Genomic DNA, 16,784 nt, shown 5'->3' with positions numbered 1-16,784 from the left:
CGTTTAATATTTTTTGAATATTTGTATCTTCTTGATGCGGAAAACTTTTTTACTTTTGTTTGAGGTACGTTTGAAAAACCCAAAATGTTCCACTCCTCAATATTTTTTGTGGTTGTTTATGTCTCTGATAAAACAAAACTAAAAACTAGGTGACATCCTCCCAATGGGTGATTCCCAAATTTTTGCCAATGGGCGATTCCATAATTTTTTGGGTTGTATCTTCGGTCTACGACGCCCAACGGAGCACCATCTTGTAAGTGTCCCCACAGGGATCAGCTTTGTGCGTTTGATATTACTTGAGTCGTAACTTTTCTTCCACTACTGTTAGTAGTTCTATACCCTTAACCAGCTGGATGGAATTAACGTTAATTAACTCATGCTAATTACAACAAGTCGAGGAGCCTGGATTCTGCCCCGGCACTCTGAAGTAGCTTCCCCTGGTACCAGTAGATTTAAATGCGCTCTGCATCCCTCTCATCGTGTTCTTATCTTTCCCAGAACGCAAGCCCTGGAGCGTCTGCACTTCTGATGTGCGAAGCAATGTCACGAGTGCAAGCCTACTGTAATTGTTAACATTATTCATTTACCAATGCATAAAGAAGAATGAAAACGGACACTTGTGTTTTTGATCCTGCACCCAGGGAGAAGCCGGTCCCTTGTAAACTCTGACACCAAACATTGGTGGGTTAATAAGATGATTCAACAAAATCACAACTACTGAAGTCTGATATATAGGGGGGCGGGGGTGAAGACTTTCAAAAAAGGGATTGATATTGAACATCATAGACAAAGCCTTTCTTGCAATGAGTAACCACGCAAAAGCTCAGGGGGAATGATGCGCGGCCTGTATTCGGAGAAGCGTCTAGGAGAAGGGAGGGAAAGCAGATGAGATATAACCGAATTTAAGCATTATGCTCTGAGCAGATGGCATGCAGCTCTCCGCAGGAATTGTTTGGTCCAGTATTTCGCATGAGAGAAAAACATCTGCCTACAGTAGTTTATCATGTTAAAATGTATTGGACCTAAACAGGAGCATACACGGTGATTGTTTATGTATCATCATCTGCTGCTCCGTTATGTGCAACAATACACGAGAGATGAGGTCTGGTCAACATTGGCCGAGTCCTCTGGGCGATTGCTTGGTTGGTTGGTTGACTTCCCTCCTGTAGCAGTGTCAATAAATGCTTGGCAAACATGCTGGATTGAGATCCTATAAGTGGTCAGCAGATCCTTCTGATGTAAACAGAATATGACAGCAATGTATGATGGCGGCACCATTGGATCTGTCTGTTAGAGTTTAACATTCCCCGTCATTGTTCATATGGAAGAACTATCACAGAACTCGGGATTCAAATCTAAACCTTAGCATTTATTAGCAAACCAAAAAAATGTATTTCAAGGACAGACCGGTAATCAGGCGCTGATAGACTCAGGTAAGAACTAAAGATTTATTTCCCACAATACAACGCATTTCAAAATAATTCTATTGCTTCCTCAGGCATCAGCCGTTTGGCTTAAAGGGTTACTCTGCCCCTAGGCATCTTATCCCCTATCCAAAGCATAGGGGATAAGATGTCTGATCACGGGGTCCTGCTGCTTGGGACCCTTGTGATCTCTCTGCTGCACCCGGCATTCATTTAGAGCATCGGGTGCAGCGCCCGAGGTTCATTACATCATGGCCATGCCCTCTCAATGCAAGTCTATGGGAGGGGGCTTGACTAGACTTGCATAGACTTGCATTGATGGGGCGTGGTCATGACGTCACGAGCCTCTGCCCCACATTGCCATTCATCAGGCACAGAGCAAAGTTTGCTCCATGCTCCGGGTGTCTGGGGTGCCGCAGCCGATATCGTCCCCTAAACATCTTATCCCCTATCGCGGGTGTCCCCAGTGGCGGGACCCCCGCAATCAGACATCTTATCTCCTATCCTTTGGATTAGGGATGAGATGTCTAGGGTCAGAGTACCCCTTTCAGCTAGTTGGAACCTTGCTGTAAGACTAGGATTGGTGATTGTGTGGCACCTGACCATTCCATGGGCGAGTCCCCATGCTCACTTTAAGACAGATGGTTTCCTGCCAAATGCGGTTGTGTTGTACTCTGCATCGAAGTGTTATGACAGTGACATAAATGTTCCTAACTTGTAGGAGGATGTGAACGACTCAACACTGAGATTGAGTCCAGACTTGTCAGACTATAAAGGGTGCAGGAGGAGTCAATTTATAAGAAATTGTTAACAGTGGCTGTGGTACTCAAGGGAATAGTAGTTGTTGCGGTGCGGGCTAGCTTGGCGAAGAAGTTCCTGGAAATGTCATGTGGCAGGGTGGTCCTGATAACCTAAGGCTTCCCTGTGAGCCCAACAACACTTTTCTCAAATAGGTTGTTCCCAAAGTGTGAGGTGCAGGAATGAAAAATCCAGAAACTTGCATAACGTGGAAAGAACCTGGAACTTTACTCTACAGTTTTTGTAAATCCAATTAAAACCCAATGGGGAAGATTTATCAAAGCAAGTCCAGAGGAAAAGTTGCTGAGTTGCCCATAGCAACCAATCAGATCGCGTCTTTCATTTTTCACAGGCCTTTTCAAAAATGAAAGAAGGAATCTAATTGGTTGCTATGGGCAACTCAGCAACCTTTCCTCTGGGCAGGCTTTGATAAATCTCCCCCAATCTCTTTAGCACAAAGTAGTATGTTACAAGTTTTAGACAGATAAGTGAAGATTTGGTCACTGTCCCTTTAAGAGTTATTTTACTAGCAGATATACTGACTGGAAAGTCTCTGGTGTGCCTTTTACACAGGTAAGCAGTGTTACTAATGAAAATGCAGTGGCAGGAAAGATACAGGAACAGTCCAAGTAGATGCTCTGTGCTGTGAGGGAGCTACATAGGTTGGCGTACTGTGGTACAGACACTTGTATTTTACTGACAGTTTTTTTGGCACAAAAACCTACACACATGGCAAATACTGAAGAACTTCTGTGATGTTCTAAGCATCACAGCACAAACTCAAACCATAGTCTCTCAAAGAGATTGGTGAACGAAGAAGGGCCCTTGTTCAGCTTTCTCCTCCTCTGGCTAGTAGATACAGGAAACTGGATACAAAAAAAAAAAAAAACAATGCCATCACAGCGGGGACTGGAGACAATGTGTGAAATCCTCCAAACTCTCTTCAGTGCTGTGATTACTTCACACTCAACTCTTTTCTAACATGGGAACAGAGCAGTAGAATCCCACTGAAAACAATGTGAGGCTGCTGCAAGCCCATTCCGAATGTCCATAGTGTGGATGAGCCCTTATGGTTCCCTTACACACAGAGCTACCAGCCACAGCTAGCACTTGTGATCCTGTATTGTAAGTAGGACTTGAATTTGCTGCTTTAAAGGGGTACTCCGCCCCTAGACATCTTATCCTCTATCCAAAGAATAGGGGACCCCCGCGATCTCGGCTATGGCACCCCAGACATCCAGTGACTGGCGATGCGGGGCGGAGACTCATGACGTCACAGTCACGCCCCGCTCGTGACTTCACCGCCATGCCCCCTCCCATTGACTTGCATTGAGGGGACATGGCCGTGACATCACGAGCTTCCAGCATTGCACCCGAAGCCGGGTGTAGCAGGGAGATCGCGGGGGTCCCCTCTGGAAAGGGGATAAGATGTCTAGGGGCGGAGTACCCCTTTAAGTGGATGATTGTATGGAGCAGATTGGCAACGATTCATGAATTCTTTCCTCTAGGAATCAACTGCATACAGTGTAGAACTTTGTAAATGATCGTTCTGTTAGATCTCTGTAAAAACAAACATGAAATCGATCCCCTCAGTACCTCAGATTAAGCTGCGTGCAACTAGAAAGAGAAAGAGCTATTGCAGGCACATGCTACATAGCACGCATTGTCTATTCACCACAAATGTTTTGATATTTTACATTCGTTTCCCAGAGTTGTGTATTTCAACCTTCATACTTGTCTTAAGTGAATGTCGCGGTGCAGTTAAATGACATATTTTGCTGGTCTGCACCAGAAGGTGTTTTTCCCAGGAGTAATTGCAGCAGATTGTACTTTGCAGGTCAGTACATTGTCATTGGAGGCTCACGTAATATTAGATTATCCATTCGATTTCACATCAATTAACTCCGGAGCTTTCAGAAATGTTGAGGGGTGAAATCCTTTCTTGAACCGTCTTCTGATCTGTTTAAACAACTTCCTAGAATAAAGGAGTTTTTCTGCGCTAACAGAAAGCGGGAGATTTACTAAGAAAGTCTTAAGCTATATTTACACATCATTTTAGTTATAATTTTATGGCTCAAAAAAACAAAACAAAAAAAAAGGAACATAATAACATTAATGTGTATGAAAAAAATATAACATACTCATTTCTTAATATACCCATACCCCTCTCCTTCATCCGCTGATACCCCTTCCCTTTATCCACCCATACCCCTCCCCTTCATTCACCCATACTCCTTCTCTTCATCCATCAATACCTCTCCCCTTCATCCACCCATACCCCTTCCCTTCATCCATCCATACCCCTCCCCTTCACCCACCCATACCCATCCCCTTTATCCACCCATACCCCTCTCCTTTATCTACCCATACCCCTCCCCTTTATTCACCCATACCCCTCCCCTTCATCCACCCATACCCCTCCCCTTCATCCACCCATACCCCTCCACTTCATCCACCCATACCCCTCCCCTTCATCCACCCATACCCCTCCCCTTCATCCACCCATACCCCTCCACTTCATCCACCCATACCCCTCCCCTTCATCCACCCATACCCCTCCCCTTCATCCACCCATACCCCTCCCCTTCATCCACCCATACCCCTCCCCTTCATCCACCCATACCCCTCGCCTTCATGCACCCATACCCCTCGCCTTCATCCACCCATACCCCTCCACTTCATCTACCCATACCCCTTCCCTTCAACCACCCATACCCCTCCCCTTCATCCACACATACCTCTCCCCTTCATCCACCCATACCCCTCCCCTTCATCCTCCCATACCCCTCCACTTCATCTACCCATACCCCTTCCCTTCATCTACCCATACCCCTCCTCTTCATCCAACCAGACCCCTCCCCTTCTTCCACCCATACCCCTGCCCTGCTTCCAGCCATTTCCCTCCCCTTCACCCACCCATACCCCTCCCCTTTATCCACCCATACCCTCCCCTTATTTCAACCACCCATACCACTCCCCTTCATCCACCCATACCCCTCCCCTTCATCCACCCATACCCCTTCCCTTCACCCACCCATACCCCTCCCCTTCATCCACCTATACCCCTCGCCTTCATGCACCCATACCCCTTCCCTTCATCCACCCATACCCCTCCCCTTCATGCACCCATACCCCTTCCCTTCATCCACCCATACCACTCCCCTTCATCCACCCATACTCCTTCCCTTCATCCACCCATACCTCTCCCCTTCATCCACCCATACTCCTTCCCTTCATCCACCCATACCCATTCCCTCCATCCATGTCCTCACCTCCTTTTTTAAACTTTATGGACTTGTGTCTTTTTTCAACCTTTAAAGGATAAGTCTCATATATAAAAACGTATCCCCTATCCAAAGGATAGGGGATACATTTTAGATCACGTAGCACAGGAGCGTGTCACGACCCCCCTTCGGCTCTCCCATAGAGCTTAATGGAGCGGGCGTGGCAGCCTCCGCTTTGGGCGGGGATCATGAGGCGCTCCCATGCTACAGCACAGGGGCTCCGTACAGGAGTTTGCGGGGGACCCCAGCGCTCGGACCCCCTGCGATCTAAAACTTATTCCCTATCCTATGGATAGGTGATAAGTTTTTATCCATGAGACTTATCCTTAAATGTATCCTAGCTGCACCAAACAAATATTACTGCTCAGTACAACATACCACTCAAGTTGTTTCAAACAAATATCACAGTGCAGCACAAAATGCCTCTCTAACAGAGCCAACCAAATATCACAGCGGTGCACAACATAATGTATCTCTCCAGCAGAACCAATCGCCAAAATGTAGCATCACTGGCTGCAATACCCCACCCAACTGACAGTTTGTTCCCTTCCTCCCTTCTATTAATAGCAACAGCATTGCCCCCCCCCCCCCCCCAACCACCACACCACTACAATCAGAAGACGTGGTTGGGGGTTGGAGTTGTACTGTCCAATAAGAAGAAATGGTTAAGGGGTCAATGCTGTACTCTACCCCATTTTACCCACCCATTCTTCCTGGTACAATGTTTTCCCCACCCCTAAAATCTTTTCTAAATCCTTGTAGAGGAACCCAGAGCAGAGGGGATCACAGACAGGCACAGCACTGCTCCCTGCCAGGTGCAGTGCTGAGCTTGTCTGTGTCCCGGCTGCAGTCTGAAATTTAGGAGTCCAGCATGAGTCTGAAATCTATATAAAAAAAAAAAAAGGCTTGCGGCCAAGACTGGTAGGGAGACCACTAGTGGTCATTTTTTTAAAGTGGAAAATTAAATAGAAAGAAGCATATTTTTTTAATAACATTCTATTGGAAAGTTATTCTGCATACATGAATCTATAATATATCAAAAGGTTTTTTTTTTGGTGAAAGGTACCCTTTAAGATTTTTTAATAGACGTTATTTACAAATCTGTTTAACTTTCTGTAACCAGTTGATATGAAAAAAGAAATTTCCACCGAAGGGTTTAGATTTTCCCCAAGTTATGGATGTGGGCTTTTATATGGATCTTTTTAAGGCATTGTTGAAGAGCTTGTGTAAGCTCAGAAGACTATGTAAGAATAAATACTTACAGAATGTTGACCATTTTGGACTGAGGAGAGGGTTTTGAGACAGTATAGAGATATCCTTGAAGCTCATCAGTTGACTAGGTGGCCAAAAAGGGCTTTGCGACATCTCAAAAATGTCTTCTAATGGTTGTACCTTACCTTCGCAGATGACAATGGTGACCAGAACTCTAGAGGACAAGCTGGTGCTTTGGTAAGTAAAAATATTATGCAAACTAAAGGAACACACACATGGCGGTTCGACTATTTGCGCGGAGATGTCCTTTGTTTACCAGGAGAATAGCATGCCCGTGTTGTGTGTTCAAGAAGACAATAAATATCAATCACAGTTTATTTACGTAAGACTTTCCACAGATGCTCAGTGTATTAGGGAGGATTAACAAAAGGATCAGTATTATAGGCTGATCATTAGTGTAGAACAATTGTTTATAAATACATTATATTATATTCATATGTAAATTAACCTCCCGGGAGTCCCCCCTGCTCGTTCCTTTGGCATATGTATGGAAGTTACATGATAATCTTTATTTTGGTGGTTCAGCTGTTTAGAGTTAAAGGGGTATTACGCTTACAAATTGTTCCGAACGCTGGAGCCGGTAGCTCGTGACGTCATAGCCCTGCCCCCTTAATGATGTCACACCCCGCCTCCACAATGCAAGTCTATGGGAGGGGGCGTGACAGCCGTCACGCCCCCTCCCATAGACTTGCATTTAGGGGGCGGGGCGTGACGTCATGAGGGGGCGGGGCGTGACGTCATGAGGGGGCTCGGCTATGACGCCACGAGCTCCCGGCTCCAGCGTTCGGAACAGTTTGTTCCAAATGCTGAGCAGCGGAGTACCCCTTTAAGATTGAGCTTTCTGTCATATACAGTAGTTAGCAGCTCACGATTGAATTAACTAGGAAATAGGAAATTTAGGTTGTTCCTAAAGTTTGAATCCAAACATTTTGTGCTTCTCTTCAGGCAAATCTGTAGAAGAACAGTCACCTGACCAGAAGTCACAGAAGATGAATGAAGATGTGGCTCAGCCAAGCAACCAGAGTACATGGGCAGCTGTTCTGTGAGTTATTGCTGTTGTTTTTTTTTTTTTTTTTTTTTTTTTTTTATTTCCCATCCAAGCTGTTTAGCTGAGCAGTGAGGCATACAGCATGCACCTCTCTGCTCAGTAGGTATTTTCTACATGGCACACTAGAGAACCACAAAAACTACTTAGAGAGCAGGTACTCCTGTCATTTTGACAAGTGCCCTGCCTGAGTATCCTCTCTGGTCAATAGGTATTTTCTACATGACACACTAGAGAACCTCGGAAACTACTTAGATAGCACATACTCCTTTCATTTTGACAAGTATTCTGCCTAAGTAGCCTTTCTGCTCAGTAGGTACTTTCTACATGGCACACTAGAGAACCTCGGAAACTACTTCTTGCCTTCTCTACATTAAAGCACTGATGCTCTACGCATCCCTGCTTACTGTCTGGCGCATATTTAATAATGTTTACCATGTTTAACTATTTATTCCAAGAAGAAAAAGTGTTCCCAGATGTTATAACTAGTACACGAGGAAGCTGTGCGACAGCCAAAAAGATGTGTATAAGGTCTGTAGGACAGCAGACACTATGTGCTAGCCCCAAGCAAGTTTCTGTGTAAAGCGGAAGAAGAAACATTATCAAAGTTCAGGAAGGAATATGAGCACCCCCTCCCATAGACATGAATGGAGGGGCGTGGCCTGAGGTCACATACACGGTCTCCAAAAGCTGGCATCCCCCCGTGACCTGACATCCGTGACCTGACATCCGATCCCCTATCCTTTGAACAGGGGGTAAGATTTCTAGGGGCGGAGAACGCCTTTAGTGTAATTGTTCAAGTGCTTACCCCCAGACAAACAGCTCTAAAGTCTTGGCCACTAGGTGTCTCTCTTCCCTGTAATTTGCTGTCCACTGCCTCTTGTTAGGGGAAATCTGTCTTGACTAAAAGGCCAGATGGGGATAAGATGCCTAGCGGCAGAGTACTCCTTTAAATTGAATGGCAAGTGTCCCAATTCTTCCTTACATACATTCAAGTTATTCTTCTTTTCCAGTACATACATTCAGGTTAAAAGAAAAAAGAAACTAACATTGACTCTTTAACTCCATTACAGTAAAGAGTCAGCAGCAGTCGAATACCATGAGCCGTTTACCACCATTATGCATAAAGAAGATATTTGATGGAGTCAAAGATTACTCACCGGTACCAAAAAAAAACATTTCTATGTTTCTCTGAAAATTTTGAAAGTATCTTGTCAACATCGACTTCTAACAACATTACTTGTTTTGCGGTAAGATCAAATACGGTTGCTATATACCTTCAGTAACAGCTCTATCTTTTGAATCACATGTTCAAAAGATTTGTAGCAGCATGAGATGTGCTGAGCAAAATCTCTCTGCATACGAATGAAGCTCCTCATGTCTCCTTCCTACATCGCAGGAAGTTCAGATATTTGCAGTATGACAATTTTAAAATGATACCACAATATACTACTGAAGAACACTGGCAATGCATCAGTAGCCTGTACTACTGCTATGCTGTACACTTGCCAGAGAAGTAAGGGAAAGGAAGTACCTATGTGCACAAGAAGTAAATGGTGTCCCTCTCGGTTCCTGAAAGTGCTGCACAGGGGGAGCTGTGAGCTTAAAGGGGTAATCCATCATAGAGGAATTTAATACTTACCTGCCAGACAGTAATGGTCATGTTTAGGAAGGCTCTGTGCTTGTCTTGGGGTTATATGGCTGTGTTGCGAGATTACCATAACGCTGAGACTTTCTTTTTGTGAAATGGCTATTTGCTGTTGGAGTTTGTTACCTTAAACTAAAAATCACAGCATTTCGTGTTTGTGAGTGTGAGGTCACTTTTCTCCCTCCCACACATCAGCCACCCCACCCATTGAAACACCTCTGTGATCTCTTCAATGCAATAGACCAGTGTTTTCTGACCAGGCTGCCTCCAGCTGAAGCAAAGACCGGCTCACTTTGAACACCTGACTTGTGATGTAATGTCTCAGGCCACACTGCAACCTGGGAAAACCTGAGACAAAATAAACCTTGGGGCAAAAATCACAGTAGAATTCTGAGACCACTATCAAACAGGTCGGGCGTTTGGAAGCACAGTAGCCTCGTAACCCTTGATAAAGATGATTTGTCACCAAAACGTCGGGGAGGCCTACTGTCCGAGTTTTAGTTAGCATGGTACAGGGGATCTTTAAGAACAAAGGAGTGAGGGACAGCTGAGCACCAGTGGACACTGGAATCACCAGTGGTCCACAGAGTGGAATTGAATACATGCGCAGCTGCCCCGAACACCCTTTAGTGTGTGAATTCCTTCACACCTGATCATATACATTCCCCTTCCACTGCAGATTTTAACTTTTTCTTTGGGGTCACAAATTTTAATCAATACTAAATAAAGCAAATATTTTATAGGGAGGGTTCTAGTGAGGGTTGTCCCCATAAGGGGGTCACCCCTTATAGGTTGTTATTGGCACTATCAAACAGACACCATATTATGAACTACACTAACTATGCAGCCTCTGTAGCAGAATCAGATGAAAAAAAAATCCCAGAATACTTTACTTTTCTAATTAGCAGCCTGGGTATAAAAAAAATCCCTGTAATACCCTTTTAAAACGCTGCAGCAAGATGTTAGCTAAAAGTCTATATGGATTTATGAAACGCCAAACCCGCTTGGCATTTTTTCCTTTGGTGTTATTCTGCGGTTTGGGGCTCAGTGACAGTTTTCCAAAATTGCAGCATTTTGAGATTATGATGTTTTGCTTCCATAACAGTCTATGGTCTATGCTACCAAAAATGCCATGTGGGTTTAGCTTTGGCATTTTCCCCCCTTATTCTTCAATAGAAATGCTAGAATCACATGACTTGTCACAAGAAAGCCAGCCCTGAACATCATATGTTGGCTTGTCACTATGTGATGCTTATGGCCCAGTCTATCAGGAGGTGGGAGATTTTTAACAGGTGGCTCGCTTGGTATTGTCGAATCTTCCCTTGCAATTTCTTTGCGTCCCCTAATCTGTTTTAACCTCCTATGGCCCACATTTACCTGTGCCCTGACTACTCTACTGTCTGCTGACTTTGTACTGCGTTGCTGTCTTAGTTTAACCCAATGCTTGTCCTCCTGACTTTGTTTTTCCTGTACTTTGCTGCTTTGTTCTGAACCCCGGGCTTGTTCCTGTTAACTCTTAGCCTTTTTTTTTTTGTATCAATATTGCTCATGTTATTGATCTGGACTGGTTGACACCTCTTAATACCTAGAGAACGTAGGGAACGTTGCTTAGTTGGGAGTCACTGGTTTGGGGTAGGGACAAGGGTAGGGGCTAGATTCAGGTTGCACTGCCCCCTACTCAGACATGACAGCTGAATTCACAGCTTAGACTGGTCAGTACTGCTCTATATGTTCCTACAACACCTGATGGTTTGTTAGGGTGCATTCACACCACGTTTTTGCAATACAGTTCCAGGTTTTTGCTGAAAAATGGATTCCTCAGAACCGGATTAAACTGTATCAAAGCGTGTGTACAAATTTTAACCCGTATACGGTTTGAAAAAATGATGTCCGGTTGCATCTGTTTTTTAAGAAAAAAACGTATGCCTTTTTTAAATTTTTCACTCCATTATGAATAAAGTTTTACTTGTTTGATTGAAATTCCAAGAAAAAAAAAACCTGTGCAAAATCAAAAACCGTATGGTGCAAACCGGATGGAACCGTACGCACATGCGGTTCTGTATTCACACCACGTTTTTGCAATTCAGTTCCCGTATACATTTTCAATGTGAAAACCATATGGAACCGTATTGAAAACCGTATGCATTGACTCTTCATTGAAAACCGTATGCCAAACATTGCATCCGCAGCCTTACAGAGAAGTAGGGAAGCAGTACCCCTTTTTTAATGTGTATGTAGTATTGTAGTAGTGTATGTAGTATGTGAGCACACAGGCTCGTCTTCATCCACTCTACAGCTAAGCTTAGCAAAAGCTGACATAGAGATGGGCTAACCATGTGGGCAATGTGCCATATACAAGTTATATAAAGGCCAGAAATGGCGCTACTCTCCATATGCACACGTGACTGCTTTTAACAATATCTGAAATGACAGGTACGCTTTTATAGCAGCAAAAAAAAAAATTGTAGAAGGAAAGAGGAGTAAAGCAAATTCTACATATATTCATGATAAAAAATGCCGCCATATAAAGTTTATTATATCCTGACAGTGAAAAATCAAAGATGCAACTTAAATATTCCGAAGTTGTCACCGCACTCGTACAACCTACGAGTTTATCCAAGTTTGCAATTTATATGCACAACTAATTATAACACCTTCAAGTCGCCGGGTTGAGGAGGATTTAAATCATGTCTCGCCTAAGGGAAATATCCGCATCTATCTCAGAAGTGTCATCCCTGGTCTCAATAACAGACTCTTCTGTATCTGCGCTTAAGAATAATACAACCCAGTAATTATTGGAAGGCGCCTGATATGTAATCTGCACAATATTCCGCATTTGCATTGGTGACAAATGTTATTATTGTTAGGATCGCATAATCGGATTTGATAATTTGAAGGAAATTTCGGAGCACTTATCACTGATACCTCTCAAATCCAGCCCATAAAATACAAAAAAATTGGCTCTGCATAGGTTTCAGAATATTCTGTGAGTGGACAATCTAATCCCCCCCTTTCCTTTTTTTATTAAACTAATTTAAAAATAATCCTTTAAATAGGATGTGATGCTGAGACATTCATATCCATGCATTGACTGCCCCCTAGAGGCAGACTGAGAATAGCAAGCAGCAATAGATAGACATTCTAGAGCTCCAGAGCTTAGATAAGATTCAGCAAGGTCTTGATATCCATTAACACGACTTCTGATTTGGAGTTACAAGAGATAAAGGTAACACAGACATGAGGGTATGAATATAGAGTGATTTACAACAGCCTCTTTCCTGGACCCTGTAATAATATGTGCAAACAGTTATCATGATACATGCTAAAAATGCTGAAAGAACAATATGTGCATCGTACTGGATAGAAAAATAAGATATTGGAAATTGTAACACAGAGTTTTTAAATGGATTCTGTCAGCTCAAATGTCAAGGAGGAGGTCCTGAGCCACAGCATGCATGCCTCCTCCCTCCCCCACCCTTCCCTTGTCCTGATTGATTGATTTACAGATGTAGTAGCCATGGTTGTCTGAAATGCAGTAACACCAAACAGCAATGTTTTGTGATTAGATTGATTTATGTACCAGAGATTACTATTATTATTTATTTTTATAACACCCTTGGCTTCAAGAATTGAGGAGTAATGTTAAAATTAGGTTTGTGAAATGCATCAGGATAACTTAGTGGTGCAGTAAAATATTTTGATGCACCAGGGATCAAGGTGATACTGGCTTCATCTGTACAGTGTGCCCTCCAGCGCTGAGCCCTTTATGTAAATCAGGCAGGGAGGAGTGGGGGAGAGAGTACATGCTGCAGTTTAGCACTAACTCCTTGACACTTGAGCTCTGCACATGATATACAGCTAAAATATTCCCTTTCACAATATTTAATAGATACTGTCAGATTTACAAAACTTTCTATATGTTGTACTTCTTTGCAAAACATAAAACTTTCTAATAAACTCAAAAGTTATACTAAAAATCTTATCTCATTTTTCTAGAAATCATGGCTTTTAAAAAACACCACTAGGGGTCCCCATACCATCCAGAACATAATCCTGTCCGTGACAGCCATCACGCCCCCTGCCATAGACTTGCATTGAAGGGGCGGGACGTGATGTCATAAGGGGGCGGGGCTATGAAGTCACGAGCTCCCGATACCGGCTCCAACATTTGGAACAGTTTGTTCCAAACGCTGAGCAGTGGAATACCCCTTTAATAACGTGTAGAGCATGTAGATGCTGTAGTATGGAAAATATAATGTTTTGTTTCTGTGGAACTGTTGTTAGTTCTTCTTTAATTCTTTTTTTCCCCTACTTTTTAACAAGAATGAATGATAGATATTAAGGAATTATTAAGCAGCTATACCAAGCCATGGACCTTTTTTATAATTGCAAGGAGTCCTTAAAGTGAGGTCCAGGAAGTGAGGGCGGGGCTAGCACTCCTCTGTGCTCACTTCTGTCCTATCAGATTTCTGTCTTAAAAAAGAGGAGGGAGTTATAGAGCAGCCTGCAGTGGTTGGATAAAGAGAGACCCAGCACAGCACAGAACACTCAGGGAGGAAGTGAATGCTTGGTGAGTGAGGACGGGCTCAGTGCTTACCTGGGCCACGTCCCTTCCTGAGCAGTGGATGTCAGAATGAGTGAGCAGCAGAACAAAGGGATTTGTGAGCCAAATACAGAAGCTAGACACATAAAAGCCATGTAAAGCTTCTGCATGACCTAATGAGGAACATATAGAAGCATTATTTTGAAATGATGGGTACGCTTTAGTATCTCATTGGTTATATATATATATATATATATATATATATATATATATATATATATACACACACTAACTAAAAGAATTCTACAGTCTCTGAAATGTTTGACTCCTTTCTGCATGACTTGAAATATTTGTTTCTATTTCCTACAGCTCCAGTGAATGTATGCCTGGGAGACGCATCCTACTTCATCTATCTTATTAATTGTTTTTTCTCGTGTCAGGTCTGGTTTTGATAATTGTTTTATTAAACTTATTGAAATTGCTGCTGGCACCAGAATATTTTCACTTTACAGAGTAGGGTTTAATTTTAACTATTTCAACACACAATGACTATAATAAATCCTAATATTGCATTTTGTATTATTCTCTATATTTTTGTTGTTTTTTTTTTTTATCTGAAAAACTATGCTGAAATATCGTCATTATTGGTACCGCCATTACAAGAACTCTAAGACCATACGACAGCCACCGCCATCAAAAAACAATATAATTCATGGACTAGCAGGAAGCACAGTCTTATAGGAGTACTCCGCCCCTAGACATCTTATCCTCTATCCAAAGGATAGGGGATAAGATGTCTGATTGCGGGGATCCCACTGCTGAGGACCCCCGCAATCTCCCTGCTGCACCCGCCATTCGTTTAGAGCGTTGGGTGCAGCACCGGAGGCTTGTGACGTCACAGCCATGCCCCCTCAATGCAAATCTATGGGAGGGGGCATGATGGACATCACGCCCCCTCCCGTAGACTTGCATTGAGGGGGCGTGGCTGTGACATCATGAGCAGGACGTGGCTGTGACATCAAGAGCCTCCGCCCTGCATCGCGAGTCATCCAGCACGGAGCGAAGTCCGCTCTGTGTACCGGATGTCTGGTATCGAGGGGGTCCCAAGTGGCGGGACCCCCTCGATCCGACATCTTATCCCCTATCGTTTGTATAGGGGATAAGATGCCTAGGGGCGGAGTACCCCTTTAAAGGAATTATCCAGCTTGTAAACCCATATCCCCTTGCCTTAGGATATGGGATAAGTGTCTGGGCGTGGGGAATCCGATCTTTGTGACCTCCCTCCCCTCTCCGGGTGCGCAATCTCCAGAATGGGTCTGACCCTCCCCACTAATCGCTCCGGCCCCACCGTCTTGGGCAAACTGATCTCAGTCTGTCACGAATGCAGAGGTGCCCCACCTCAATTGGAAGTTAAAGGGGTACTCCGCTGCTCAGCGTTTGGAACAAACTGTTCCGAATGCTGGAGCCGGCACCGGGAGCTCTTGACATCATAGCCCCACTCCCTCATGATTTCACACCCCGCCCCCTCAATGCAAGTCTATGAGAGGGGTCGTCACGCCCCCTCCCATAGACTTGCATTAAGGGGGCGGGGTGTGATGGCATGAGGGGTGGGGCTATGACGTAACACACTCCCGGTGCCAGCTCCAGCATTCGGAACAGTTTGTTCCAAACGCTGATCAGTGGAGTACCCCTTTAAGTGGGCTGTCAATGCCTTGGTCATTTTGTCTTGAAAGGTTACATATTTATTTGAGACATTTATAGCATTTACCCAGGATATCCCATAAATGTCCCGTAGATTCCGTTCTCACCTCGGGGACCCAAACCTATCTCTAGAGCAAGGACTCTCCTATCCCCTTCTTCCTATCTGCAGCAACCAGAGGTGTTTGGGAAGCCAAAATTCCACAATTCCACATTCCACAATTTGCATAACTCTCCATAGACATCAATGGGAGTAGCTCCATGAGCTATGCTGTTTTTGTAGTTGTTATATTGTTATTTGTGGTTTGCAACTATAAGGATGTTTTGGAGTCAGGGTGCAGTAAGTGGTGCAGAGGGTGAGGATACCTGATGCCTAAGTGAGTCTTATGGCTCATTCAACAGATAAGAAGATGTTATCAATGGCGTCTGGTGGAGAGGAAGCTCCGTTACAATTTTTTTTTACATGGGGCCTATGATCTTTGGTGGAAAACTGTTTTTTTTTTTTTTTTTGTTTTTTTTTAAATCAACTGGTGCCAGAAAGTTAAACAGATTTGTAAATTACTTCTATTAAAAAAACGTAATCCTTCCAGTACTTATTAGCTGCTGAATACTACAGAGGAAATTCTTTTCTTTTTGGAACACAGTGCTCTCTGCTGACACCTCGGTCCATTTTAGGAACTGTCCAGAGGAGCATATGTTTTCTATGGGGATTTTCTCCTACTCTGGACAGTTCTTAAAATTGACAGAGATGTCAGCAGAGAGCACTGTGGTCATGATGTCAACAGAGAGCTCTGTGTTCCAAAAAGAAAATAATTTCCTCTGTAGTATTCAGCAGCTAATAATTACCTGGAAGAGCATGGTAAGTGAGCTTTTACACCCTGTTCACACTAGTGTGGTGCTGTGCGGCGTCCGTTGCTGCCGTGGCGCCGTGTCTGTGGGGGAGGTGCGACCCATGGACTGGTTTGAGTGGCATTGGGGCCGCACTGCCAGTGGGTCGTTCCCCCTGTGGGCACTGGTGTCGCGGTGGTGGTGGTCACCACCCAGTGCTATGCCATTTTATGCTAGGGACGTT

The 16,784-nt window shown here is 43.9% G+C and overlaps 2 long non-coding RNA genes across 2 annotated transcripts in view; one reads left to right on the top strand and one right to left on the bottom strand.

Moving 5' to 3' along the window:
• The window catches only part of LOC130297447 (uncharacterized), a 45,204-nt gene that overhangs the window by 6,179 nt on the left and 22,241 nt on the right, over positions 1-16,784 (bottom strand). The window lies entirely within an intron of this gene.
• LOC130297448 (uncharacterized) lies at positions 6,910-14,878 on the top strand. The gene is made up of 4 exons (XR_008849523.1): positions 6,910-6,955; positions 7,724-7,820; positions 8,897-9,073; positions 14,384-14,878. It is a non-coding gene; the product is annotated as an uncharacterized LOC130297448 (long non-coding RNA).

The sequence above is a fragment of the Hyla sarda genome, chromosome 13 (assembly GCF_029499605.1).
Source record: "Hyla sarda isolate aHylSar1 chromosome 13, aHylSar1.hap1, whole genome shotgun sequence".
Lineage (NCBI taxonomy): Eukaryota > Metazoa > Chordata > Amphibia > Anura > Hylidae > Hyla > Hyla sarda.
The sequence above is the reverse complement of the archived record's forward strand: the minus strand, read 5'-3'. Positions and strand labels throughout refer to the sequence as shown.